Raw genomic sequence first — 11,793 nt, forward strand, 5'->3', positions numbered from 1 at the left:
TTTTGTGGCCAGTTTGTGATTAAGATAAAATTTAATATAACTTTATTACTATTTTAATTTTTATATATGTATTTTTGTATAGAGTTAGAGATACAGTTAGAGTTAACTCTCTATCATTACCTCAAAAACAAATTCTAAATTTAAAAATTTATGTAAAATGATCGCAATCATCTTAGGTTGCATTTGGGATTGAGATGCTGTACTTTTTAAACTACAGCTGCAGTGGAAAAAAAGCTGTAAATATGAAACAAAAGTTAATAATATGTAGTAAATATAAATTTTAAATAATAATTTTAATAAAATTATTAAAGATATAATAGATTCTCTATTATACAAGTGAAAAATTATATCAACATAATTTTCAAGTTACAGCAGCTAGTGTTTACAAAATACTTTACTACTATAACTTTTAAGCTGCAGCTGTCTAACCTTAATCTCAAACGCACCCATAATATGTTGAGATAACGGTCCAAGAGTATTTTATCATATGGTTTAATAATGCATCCCCCAATCAGATCCATTGGCTTTTTTAATATTAAATTTAATGATCCCAACGTAGGATCACTACTGAGCACATGACAAAGTACCAACGAAAGTGTTCCACTACCTCATCGTTTCTCTCTATATATAGAGCATTTGTGTCTTGAGGTTTTTGCAACTCCTACTCTTAAAAACAAACTATATAGTTGTATTTGGTTTGTCTGAAACGGAATGAAAGATATGTCTATTCCACTTCTAGCAGCAGTTTCCAGTTCAACTGAAGAAACTGTTCGTCCCATTGCAGATTTTCATCCTACTTTATGGGGAAACCATTTCCTGAAATCCGCTGCCGATGTCGAGGTAATTAAAAAATTGCAATATCAAAATATCTCATTAATTATCAGAGAGGCAAGCCCAATCGATGTACAATCATATGTCATATGTAATCGTTTGTTAGACATACGTAATGCATTAATATTAAGTAATTTCTTGCGTTTGCAGACAATTGACGCTGCAACTCAAGAACAGCACGCAGCACTGAAGCAAGAGGTCAGGAGGATGATAACCACTACTGCCAATAAGCTTGCCCAAAAACTACACATGATTGATGCAGTACAACGACTAGGTGTCGCTTATCATTTTGAAAAAGAGATTGAAGATGAATTGGGAAAGGTATCTCATGATCTTGACAGTGATGATCTATACGTTGTTTCTCTTCGTTTTCGACTTTTTAGACAGCAAGGAGTTAAGATTTCATGTGGTATGCAATAGTTTCTCATTTTGTTAATTAAACTATTTATGTTAATTACAAGATTATTGTTGATTATCAAATTAAATTTAAGCATGTACACTAATCGAGACTAGCTCGCCTCTTTTGAATATGGTCATCAGATGTGTTTGAGAAGTTCAAAGATGATGAAGGTAAATTCAAGGAATCATTGATCAACGATATACGAGGCATGTTGAGTTTGTACGAGGCAGCATACCTAGCAATTCGGGGAGAAGACATTTTAGATGAAGCCATTGTTTTCACTACCACTCACCTTAAGTCAGTAATATCTGTATCTGATCATTCTCATGTAAACTCTAATCTTGCTGAACAAATACGTCATTCTCTGCAAATTCCTCTCCGTAAAGCCGCAGCAAGGTTAGAGGCAAGGTATTTTTTGGATATCTATTCAAGGGATGATTTGCATGATGAAACTTTGCTCAAGTTTGCAAAGTTAGACTTTAATATATTACAAGCAGCACACCAGAAGGAAGCAAGTATCATGACCAGGTAACTTCATATATATTCTTTCAACGTGGAAAAGCCTATTATTGGTGTTGTTTTGAAATGGGAGATTGTCACTTTCCCTAGAAAGAGAAATCATATTTTACCAGTTCCCCCTTGTATAATCAAAGGCAAAATATCTTATAATAGTTATTATTATTATTTATTTATTTATTAATACCAAACCAAGATTTTTAGTTTGCAGTAAAATTTTTATGTATTCTAGATTTGTCAACAGTGGTAGTGGTTATAGTTTTTGTATATTATGTGCTTGTTGCTAATAATAATAATAATAAAAAGTTATAGCGTTTGGAGGATAATGTGTATAATGAAAGAGTAATGATACAATTATAATTTTTTTTAAGAACGGATGTGATATAAATTCATTGATTAGATGAAAGTACAAAACAATAAAAATAAATCATGTAAATTTCTCTCTTTTTTTTTTCATGAAACAAATTCTCCAAATATAACATGAAAGATTTCCAACTTCTCTTTAAAATTTTTAACTTTTGCCACATATCCCTCGAGTTTTCATAATTCCCTTGCTACTTCCTTAAAAGATGAAACCAAATTGTGTTCTTCTTTGTATTTCTTATATACTACAGAAATAACGATTGTTAGAGTGACCACTTTATAATATCGAAAAATATCTATCTAATTAGATTTAAAATTGAATTTCAGGTGGTGGAACGATTTAGGCTTCCCTAAAAAGGTGCCTTATGCAAGAGATAGAATAGTGGAGATATATATCTGGATGTTATTAGGAGTGTCCTATGAGCCCAAATTGGCATTTGGTAGAACTTTTGCATCCAAAGTGATATGCATGATATCCATAATAGACGACACATTTGATGCTTACAGTACTTTTGAGGAGCTCACACTTTTTACTGAAGCAGTCACAAGGTTATAAAATCATATACATCCCTATTTAGTAGTTGTTAAGTTGCATTATCTGTATTTTATAGGTTACAATAACCTAAATAATGGGGACATCATGAGTGACTATTACGGTTGCTGTATGTTATACATGATTTGACTTAACAAGACCCCATGCCTATATAATAAAGGATTATTATCGTTTCATTACTTCAAGAATGATAAAATATCAAATAAGTACAAGAAGTATTGTTCCCCATCATTTTACTACTATAACTTTGTAAAACCTTTTATTTTACTACTTTTCTATTAGAATCGTTAGTTAATTAATAAAATATGAATTTTACTCTTTATGATAAAATGCACAATAGAGGTATCCAATAGTATACATAAAATTATGAATAATAGTTTTAAAGATGAATTCTTAAATAATAGTTTTAACCATAATTTTTTGAATAACCCTTGATTTATTATGACTATAAAAGTAGTGAATTGACAAAAATACCCTATAAATTTTTGCCCAAAAAAACTCACAATCTATTCTAGAAGAAAAAAAATTAAATATGGAAATGTTGATTCTGTAAATAAACTTTAAGTGTTTTTTTTAGAATAAGTTGTGTGTTTTTTTAAGAAAAATATCCAAGAGTATTTTGTTAATGCACCATTTTTATAGTTACGATAAATTTAGGGTTATTCATAAAGTCATGGTTAAAACCATTATTTTACAATTAAAGAGCATGCCAATAATTTTTGTCTCTTATTTGATACCTCTATTTGTTAATTTTACCGTAAAACAAAAAATTGATATTTTACTAATCAACTAATGGTTTTAACGAAAAAGTAGTAAAATGATAGGAAATGATACTTCTTATAGTCATTTGATATTTTACAACTCTTGAAGTAAACAATAATAACCCTATAATATAATTCTTTGATTGGATATTTAATTCATAATATACTTTTATTAGAAATAAATTAATTTTATCGCTTATATATTTTCTTAAGAACGTGCTAACATAACAATTATAATTGATTTTTTCAGATGGGACATTGGCCTCATCGATACACTGCCAGAATACATGAAATTTATTTTCAAGGCACTCTTAGATATTTATAGAGAAGCTGAGGAAGAATTGGCAAAGGAATGAAGATCGTATGGCATATCATATGCAAAACAGACGGTAAGCAATTACTTTATCAGCATTGATGTTTGCCTCGAGTCAAACCCTGAAAGAGATCTAAAACGACGCCGTTTTTCAAAAGGCAAAATTCTCACGCTTAAGGCAAAAGCAATGCCAAAAGCCCAGAACCCATCTGTTTTCTCTTCCTCTTCATTTCACCATACTAGAATTTTGAGTACAATTCTTACACAGTTTACTTCTCCCAAAACCCAATTGCCAACACAAACAAACTGCTTGCTTCACTTCAAAAAACTTGTTGTAACCAACAACTTGCTTCTGTTGCTGCGGCTGTTGTCGTTGCTGCAGTGGTCTTGAGTCCACAAATCCAGAAGAAGAAAGTCGAATGGATAGCTCTAAGTCGAGAATTTCTTGTTAATGGGTGCTACTATGCATTATTTCTTCATTATTATTAATAGTCTATTTGTTGAAATTATTATGGTTATGAATTTGGCTGAGAGGGCGGTGAGTTTGAGGGTCAAGGCCATGGTTAAGTAACTTCTGCTTGATGTGTGTATTCTAATAATTCTTTATTTTATTATCTATGCTTGCTGGTAATCTTCTAGCTATCAATGACCACTTGCACATTGCACAAATTCAAAACACCCCCACCCAAAAAAAAAAAAGTTTTTTTTAGATCTAATAATTAAAATTTACCCACCCCTAAACAAATAAAAATTTTAAAAAGAAAAAAAGAGAGAAGAAGCTTAATTAATTACTTGTTTCAGCTGGGTTAAATAAAGAGGAAGAAGAAGACTACCATTTGCAAACCAAAACGACTTCGTTCACAGCAAATCATAACAAACAAACAAAAAAATAATTCAAGCAGAAACAGTGCTGTTAAGAGAACGAAGAAAAGGAGGAAGAAAAGGTTCAGCTGGGTTAAAGAAAGAGGAAGAAGAAGGCTGCCATTTACAAACCAAAACGACTTCGTTGAAAGCAAATAAGAACAAATAAAAATTGAAACAGAAACGTCGTCGTTCAATAACACTTGAAAACAAAAAAAATTAAGAGCCGAAATGGCGTCATTTGACGCAATTTCAGGGTTTGTCCCGGGTCAACATCATTTTCCTTACTTTATTAATAATCAATTTCATGTTATATGATTTTGCAAGGTGATTATTATTGACTTGGGTTATGTTGCTCAGATGCAAGAATTAATTATGTTGTACTTTACCGAAGCCAAGTGGTTATATAAAGGTTATATTCCAAGCTTCGATGAATACAAATCAGTTGCATTAAGAAGTATCGGTTTTCTTCCGGTAGCAGTCGCTTCCTTCGTTGATTTGGGTGATTTTATTGCAACGAAGGACAATTTTGAATGCATTCTTAAAAACGCTAAGAGTGTTAAAGCGACACAAACCATTGTCAGGTTCATGGATGACATAGCAGGTTATAAGGTAAATAATACTTTTCATTCTACATTATAATTCAATTCAATAAGACTATATTCACCACTACTCTCGAAGAGAAATTTTGTAATGTATCTTAAGGCGCGTCATCATAGTACATAATTTATTTATCTATTTTAAAGGTAGAGATGTGGGTGAAGCCCAAATCAATTTTTCTAACACCTAGCTTCTCGAGATTCAAACTTAGAAATTGTCAGTAAAATAAAGGTTGTTGAAAACCATTCGGTCTCTGCGGCTGCATTTCTTTTCAACTCTCTTTTAACACATAACAACACGTAACATATATGCCCAAGGAAAAAAAAAAAAGTTAGCTAACTGATGATTTTTTTTTAGTTCTCTTATAACCAATTCATATGCATCCGTGATGTAGTTTGAGCAAAAGAGAGGACATATTCCCTCAGCAGTTGAGTGCTACAAGAATCAACATGGCGTCTCCGAGGAAGAGGCAGTTAAAGAGTTGTTGTTAGAAGTTGCTGACAGTTGGAAAGATATAAATGAGGAGCTTCTCAACCCAACGACTGCCTCGTTACCTACGCTTCAGCGGGTTCTTTATTTCGCACGTTCAGGCCATTTTATCTACGACGATGGTCATGATCGCTACACCCATTCATTGATGATGAAACGCCAAGTTGCCTTGTTGCTGACGGAACCCCTTGCGATCTGAAGATTAACGTCATGCTATTGATTTTCCATCGGGTATATTTGAGCAGTTGTAATAAATGAAGGTCGTGCTGGCTATTTAGCTAGCTACTCATGCCTAGCTAGAAAATGTGTCGCCAAATAATATTGTTCCAAATTGTGGTCCTTTTAGTTAAAAAATTAATAATAAAATATTTTTCTTCTAATTTCTTTATTATTTTATAAACATTTTCTTATAATAAATATACAATATAAAATTAAAAAAGCACAAGAAAAATATCTTATTATTAATTTTTTTTCACACCAAAACATATATATATATATATATATATATATATATATATATGTGTGTGTGTGTGTGTGTATCTTATTTTTAATATTTAAATTTGTTATTTTAATTTCTATTTATAACATTTATCTCCCTTGAGCAATAATAGTGTTTTTATCTCCCTCGAGCAGCCAATCAGCTCTAGATATTTGTTTCCAATACACTTCCTTGTCAAGCAACAAATTGTCGATCTGTTTTTCAAGCCTCTTAAGTTTTTCCCCATTTTCAAGCCTCTTAAGACTGAATTAAGTAAACATATTTACCTTCTTTGGGATGATGGGATCCATTCAGCACCCAATTTAGCAGGATTAGTAGATCCCTCAAAAGGACCCACAAATTCTTTATTTTAAATGTTGTGGATTGTATGGATGGTCCCAAAAAGGGACACATTAGAAACTGACAAATGGCAAGTCGTGATTATTCTTGAAAATATTTGAGATGCTTGAATATGGTGAAAATAGGAATTGTTTTGTTACTTTTACAATTCTTGATTTTTACAAATATATAAAGACGTTCAAGATGTTGTACAAGGAAAGACAATATTTACAATAATTATAATAATCAACTAGCCGTTGTGATGAATCCACCATGACATGTGCTGCTATATTTTCCATCAATTATGGCTTAGACGAGATGTTGGAAATCCTCTTGCCATGGCGGTACAAGCTACCATATTTGTTGCTTGTGACTTGTCCTTATCATATTTTCCATCAATTATGGCTTAGACAAGATGTTGGAAATCCTCTTGCCATGGCGGTACAAGCTACCATATTTATTGCTTGTGACTTGTCCTTATCATATTTTCCATCAATTATGGCTTAGACAAGATGTTGGAAATCCTCTTGCCATGGCGGCACAAGCTACCATATTTGTTGCTTGTGACTTGTCCTTATCAGCCCCCCTCAAGCTAGGCAGTGACATGCGATGAACGCCTAGCTTGGTTCGTAGCGTGAGAAATTGGTGCTTCCCCAAAGGTTTTGTAAGAGTGTCTGCAATCTGAAGATGAGAAGGCACATATTGTGTAAATAATGACCCTTTAGCAACCTTCTCATGAACAAAATGCATGTCAAGCTCAATGTGTTTCATTCTAGCATGAAACACTGGGTTCTTAGTCATATGAATTGCACTCAAATTGTCACAGAGAAGTGTGGGTGCTTTTGGAATACAGAACCCAATGTCATTAAGGAGATATGTGAGCCATGTTAACTCGGCAGCGGCAGAGGCCATGGACCTATATTCGGCTTCGGCACTTGAGCGAGAGACTGTGTGTTGTTTCTTGGAGCTCCAAGAGATACAGTTGCTTCCAAGATAAATGCAAAATCCTGTTGTACTTCGTCTTGTTATCGGACATCCAGCCCAATCAGAATCGGAAAAGGCATAGAGCTTGAGAGAGCTTTGAGACAAAAATCTAAGGCCAAAGTCAAGGGTACCTTTAAGGTAACGAAGGATCCTTTTCACGTCCTTGAGGTTGGCTTTTGTTGGCGCTTGGAAGTGTTGAGAGACTCGATTGACAGCAAATGTGATATCGGGCCTTGTGTAGGTGAGATATTGAAGGCTTCCAATAAGGCCTCTATATTCGGTTGCATCCACATGTTCATTATCATCCGAACACAGTATTGATCGTATTGCCATCGGCGTGTTGATAGGAGAACAATCCTGCATTCTTGCCTTGGAAAGATGGTCTTTAGTGTACTTCGCTTGAGATAGAAAGATGTCATGCGTGAATTGTTGAACTTCAATGCCTAGGAAGTAATGTAGGTTGCCAAGATCTTTTAAAGCAAACTTTGAGCTCAGATTGTTGATGATTGATTGAATTTCCTTCTCATTATTTCCTGTAATGATCACATCATCAACATAAATTAATATAAGTATAAGAATGGATTTGTTATTAAATATAAATAAAGAGCTATCAGCTTTGCTACTAGAAAATCCAAGAGAAATTAAGGCTTGAGAAAGACATTCGAACCACGCTCTAGGTGCCTGTTTCAGGCCATAGAGCGATTTTTTAAGCTTGCAAACATATGCTGGATGACGTGAATTGCGAAACCCAGGAGGCTGCTCCATGTAGACAGTCTCCTTTAATAGTCCATGAAGAAAAGCATTGCGAACATCTAGCTGCTTGATAAGCCATTTTGAGCTCACAGTAATTGCAAGGATAAGGCGAATAGTTGTGGCCTTTATAACGGGACTGAAGGTTTCATCGAAGTCGACTCCTGGAACCTGTGTGAATCCCTTGGCAACTAATCGAGCTTTATAGCGATCAATGGTTCCATCTTCTCTGTATTTGATACGATATACCCACTTCGATCCGATGACATTAACATTGTTAGGCTGCGGCACAAGGACCCATGTCTGATTTTGATGCAATGCTTGAAGCTCTTCTTTCATAGCTTGAGTCCAAAGTGGATTCTTTAAGGCAGTTTTGAGTGTTTTGGGTTCAATTTCTCTACTGTGGCTGGCTTGAAGGGCTAATTTAGGATTTTGTTTGAGTTTATTGCGTGTCATCATGGGATGAGTATTTAGGCTTTGCGGTTCCACAGCTGTGTTTGGTATCTTAAGTTCCACAAATAAGCAATTGGATATGTCAGGATAATCTGGTTGTGAATTTGTGGCAGGGCTGTTGTCCGTATTTCTGGACAAATTAAGTGGTTCAGTTGCATGTGAACTACTAGAATTTGAATCGTTTGTAGTCAAAGGTTGCATTGCATGTGGAGACTCCAAAATATTTGGAATTGCTTCTGACTTGTCGTGTGGAGTTGCTGAATTCAAATTGTCTTCTAAATTCTCTTGTGGGAAATTTGAAATAATTGGAGAAGTAGCATTTGAGTTGTTGTCCAAGTTCACGTGCTTGTGGGGCATGAATTGCACATGTGGTGTTGATATTGTAGCGCCTTTACAATTGTTTACTTTGACAGCATGTGAATCATTAAGATTCTCACAATTGAGAGAATTATTTGGGAGCCACTCATCTTGTTGAGGGAAGGTGGTCAATGTACTATGTTCCTACACATTAAAAAATGATGTTAATTTTTTGAATGGTAAATAATTTTCATCAAATACAACATGCCTTGATATATATACACGATTAGTCTCAGGTTGTAGACAACGATATCCTTTATGGAGGGGACTATAGCCTATGAAAACACATGGATATGATTTTTTATCAAATTTTGTTTTACTGTAATCCCGAAGATAAGGAAAACATCTACAACCTAGGACTTTTAACCCTTTATAGTCCGGTAATTTTTTGAAAAGAATTTCATAAGGACTTTTATTTTTTAAAGGTGAAAGAGGCAGCCTGTTAATGATATAAGTGGCTGCAAGAAAAGAATCCACCCAGAATTTGAGTGGCAAAGAAGCATGAAACATCATCGTCAAGGCTGTCTCATTAATGTGTCTATGCTTTCTCTCAGCAACACCATTTTGCTCTGGAGTGTATGGACAAGAAATTTGTCTTGTGATACCGAAATTTTCAAGATGTTTGATGAAGGCTGTAGAATTAAATTCCCCTCCTCCATCGCTTTGAAATATTGTGATCTTTTTGTCCAATTGCTTTTCAACTTGTTTCTGAAATTTCAAGAAGCACTCCAAGAAATCAGATTTTTGTTTTAAGGGATATAACCAACTAAAACGTGAATAATCATCTACAAATAATACATAGTAACGAAAATGTTGAGTAGAAGTAATGGGAGCTGGACCCCATATATCACAATGCACTTTTTGTAAAGGAAAATCTGCTTTATTATTAGATAAATTAAAAGATTTCCTACAACTCTTGCCTAATTGGCAAGAAACACAAATACGGGGTGCTTTAGACCAACTAGAAAAGTCAATAAAATCATTGCGTTTTAAGGCCTCCAAGATTTTAGGATTGGCATGGCCAAGCCTCTTGTGCCATAAACTAAAACCGCTAGATTCTCCTTGAATTGCATTGAAGACAGCATGAAAGTCTCCTTCCAATGTGTATAGCTTCCCTTGCTTACTCCCCTTTGCCAGAACCTTGTTTTCCTTGCTCTTCACAATAAAACCATCAGTGTTAAATTCAAAAACACATTTAATATCATCAATGAGTTGTCCAACTGATAAGAGATTCTTTTTGAGTTTTGGAACAACTAAAATATTATTTAAGTGTAAAGAACCATGATTTGTATTTAAAGAAGCAGAACCAATATGTGAAATATTTAAATCTTGATCATTGCCGACAATTATTTTGTCATTACCTCTATACAGCCTTACATGATCAAGATTACCTGTGTTATTTGTCATGTGTGATGTTGCTCCAGAATCCACATAGAACTGCTGATCATTATTTTCTTGAAGATTCATGGCAGCTAGGGCTTGTGGATCCTCTTCATTGTCATAGTCGTATCTGTACCAACATTCAGCAGCACTATGTTTGCGTTTGTGACAGATTTGGCAAATAACTTCTTCATCTGAGGTATTATTTTCTTTATTTGGTTTTTGAGGCTTCTGTTGTGGTTTACGGTTGTTGCCATTGTAATTGTTGTAGTTGTTGGGGTAATTTCTACCACCTAAGTTGCGTTGAGATCCTCTGCCTCGGTATGGAGGTCTTCCACCTCTTTGATTTCTGCCTCTTCCGCGTTGACCAAAGAAGGCTTGGTTTTGATTTGTGCCAAGTCTAGCTTCTTCATCTTTTTCTACGATCACAGTATGTTCATGGTTTTGGAGAGCATTGATGAATTGTTTAAGGCTGGGATATGGAGGTTTAGTGAGCATTGCAGTTTTGAAGTCAGCATATTTGGGACCTAAGGCTCTTACAATTTGAAAAATCTTGTCATCATCGTTCATTGGTTTTCCAATGGCTGCCAACTTGTCGCAAAGGCCCTTGAATTTCTTAAGAAATTCATCAAGCTTGGAAGATCCTTCCTTTAGAGAATAAAGGCTATCTTTTAGCCATGTTTCTTGCTCCTTAGTTGCAGGCAGCATGTTTTCTTCAACGGTGAGCCAGATTTCTCGAGCCGTTTGCAAGCCGATAACCATGCTCAACACGTCTTCGTTCATCATACTTCTGAGCCAAGTTGTGAGAAGTCCATCATTATTTTTCCACATGAGAAAATCTGGATTATTTATCTCCTTCCCATCTTGCTCTATCATCTTTGGTGGAGTCTTAACATCAACTATATGGTGATTTAGCCCAAGGGTAAATATAAGTGGTTGAACTTGAGAACTCCAAATAAGATAATTTTCAGTGTTGAGTTTTATTGGAACCAAACTCGAACACTGATGGAAAGATTGAAGGGATAGGGATGGTTCTGAATTTGAACTTGAAGCCATTAGGGTTTGATACCATGAAAATATTTGAGATGCTTGAATATGGTGAAAATAGGAATTGTTTTGTTACTTTTACAATTCTTGATTTTTACAAATATATAAAGACGTTCAAGATGCTGTACAAGGAAAGAAAATATTTACAATAATTATAATAATCAACTAGCCGTTGTGATGAATCCACCATGACATGTGCTGCTACATTTTCCATCAATTATGGCTTAGACGAGATGTTGGAAATCCTCTTGCCATGGCGGAACAAGCTACCATATTTGTTGCTTGTGACTTGTCCTTATCATATTTTCCATCAATTAT

At 34.4% G+C, this 11,793-nt stretch overlaps 1 pseudogene; it reads left to right on the top strand.

Annotated features, from left to right (window-relative positions):
* The first annotated feature begins 659 nt into the window (after window positions 1-659).
* On the top strand, window positions 660-6,071 carry LOC102614249 ((E)-beta-farnesene synthase-like; annotated as a pseudogene).
* The last annotated feature ends 5,722 nt before the right edge of the window (window positions 6,072-11,793 follow it).

The sequence above is a fragment of the Citrus sinensis genome, chromosome 9 (genome assembly GCF_022201045.2).
Source record: "Citrus sinensis cultivar Valencia sweet orange chromosome 9, DVS_A1.0, whole genome shotgun sequence".
NCBI lineage: Eukaryota > Viridiplantae > Streptophyta > Magnoliopsida > Sapindales > Rutaceae > Citrus > Citrus sinensis.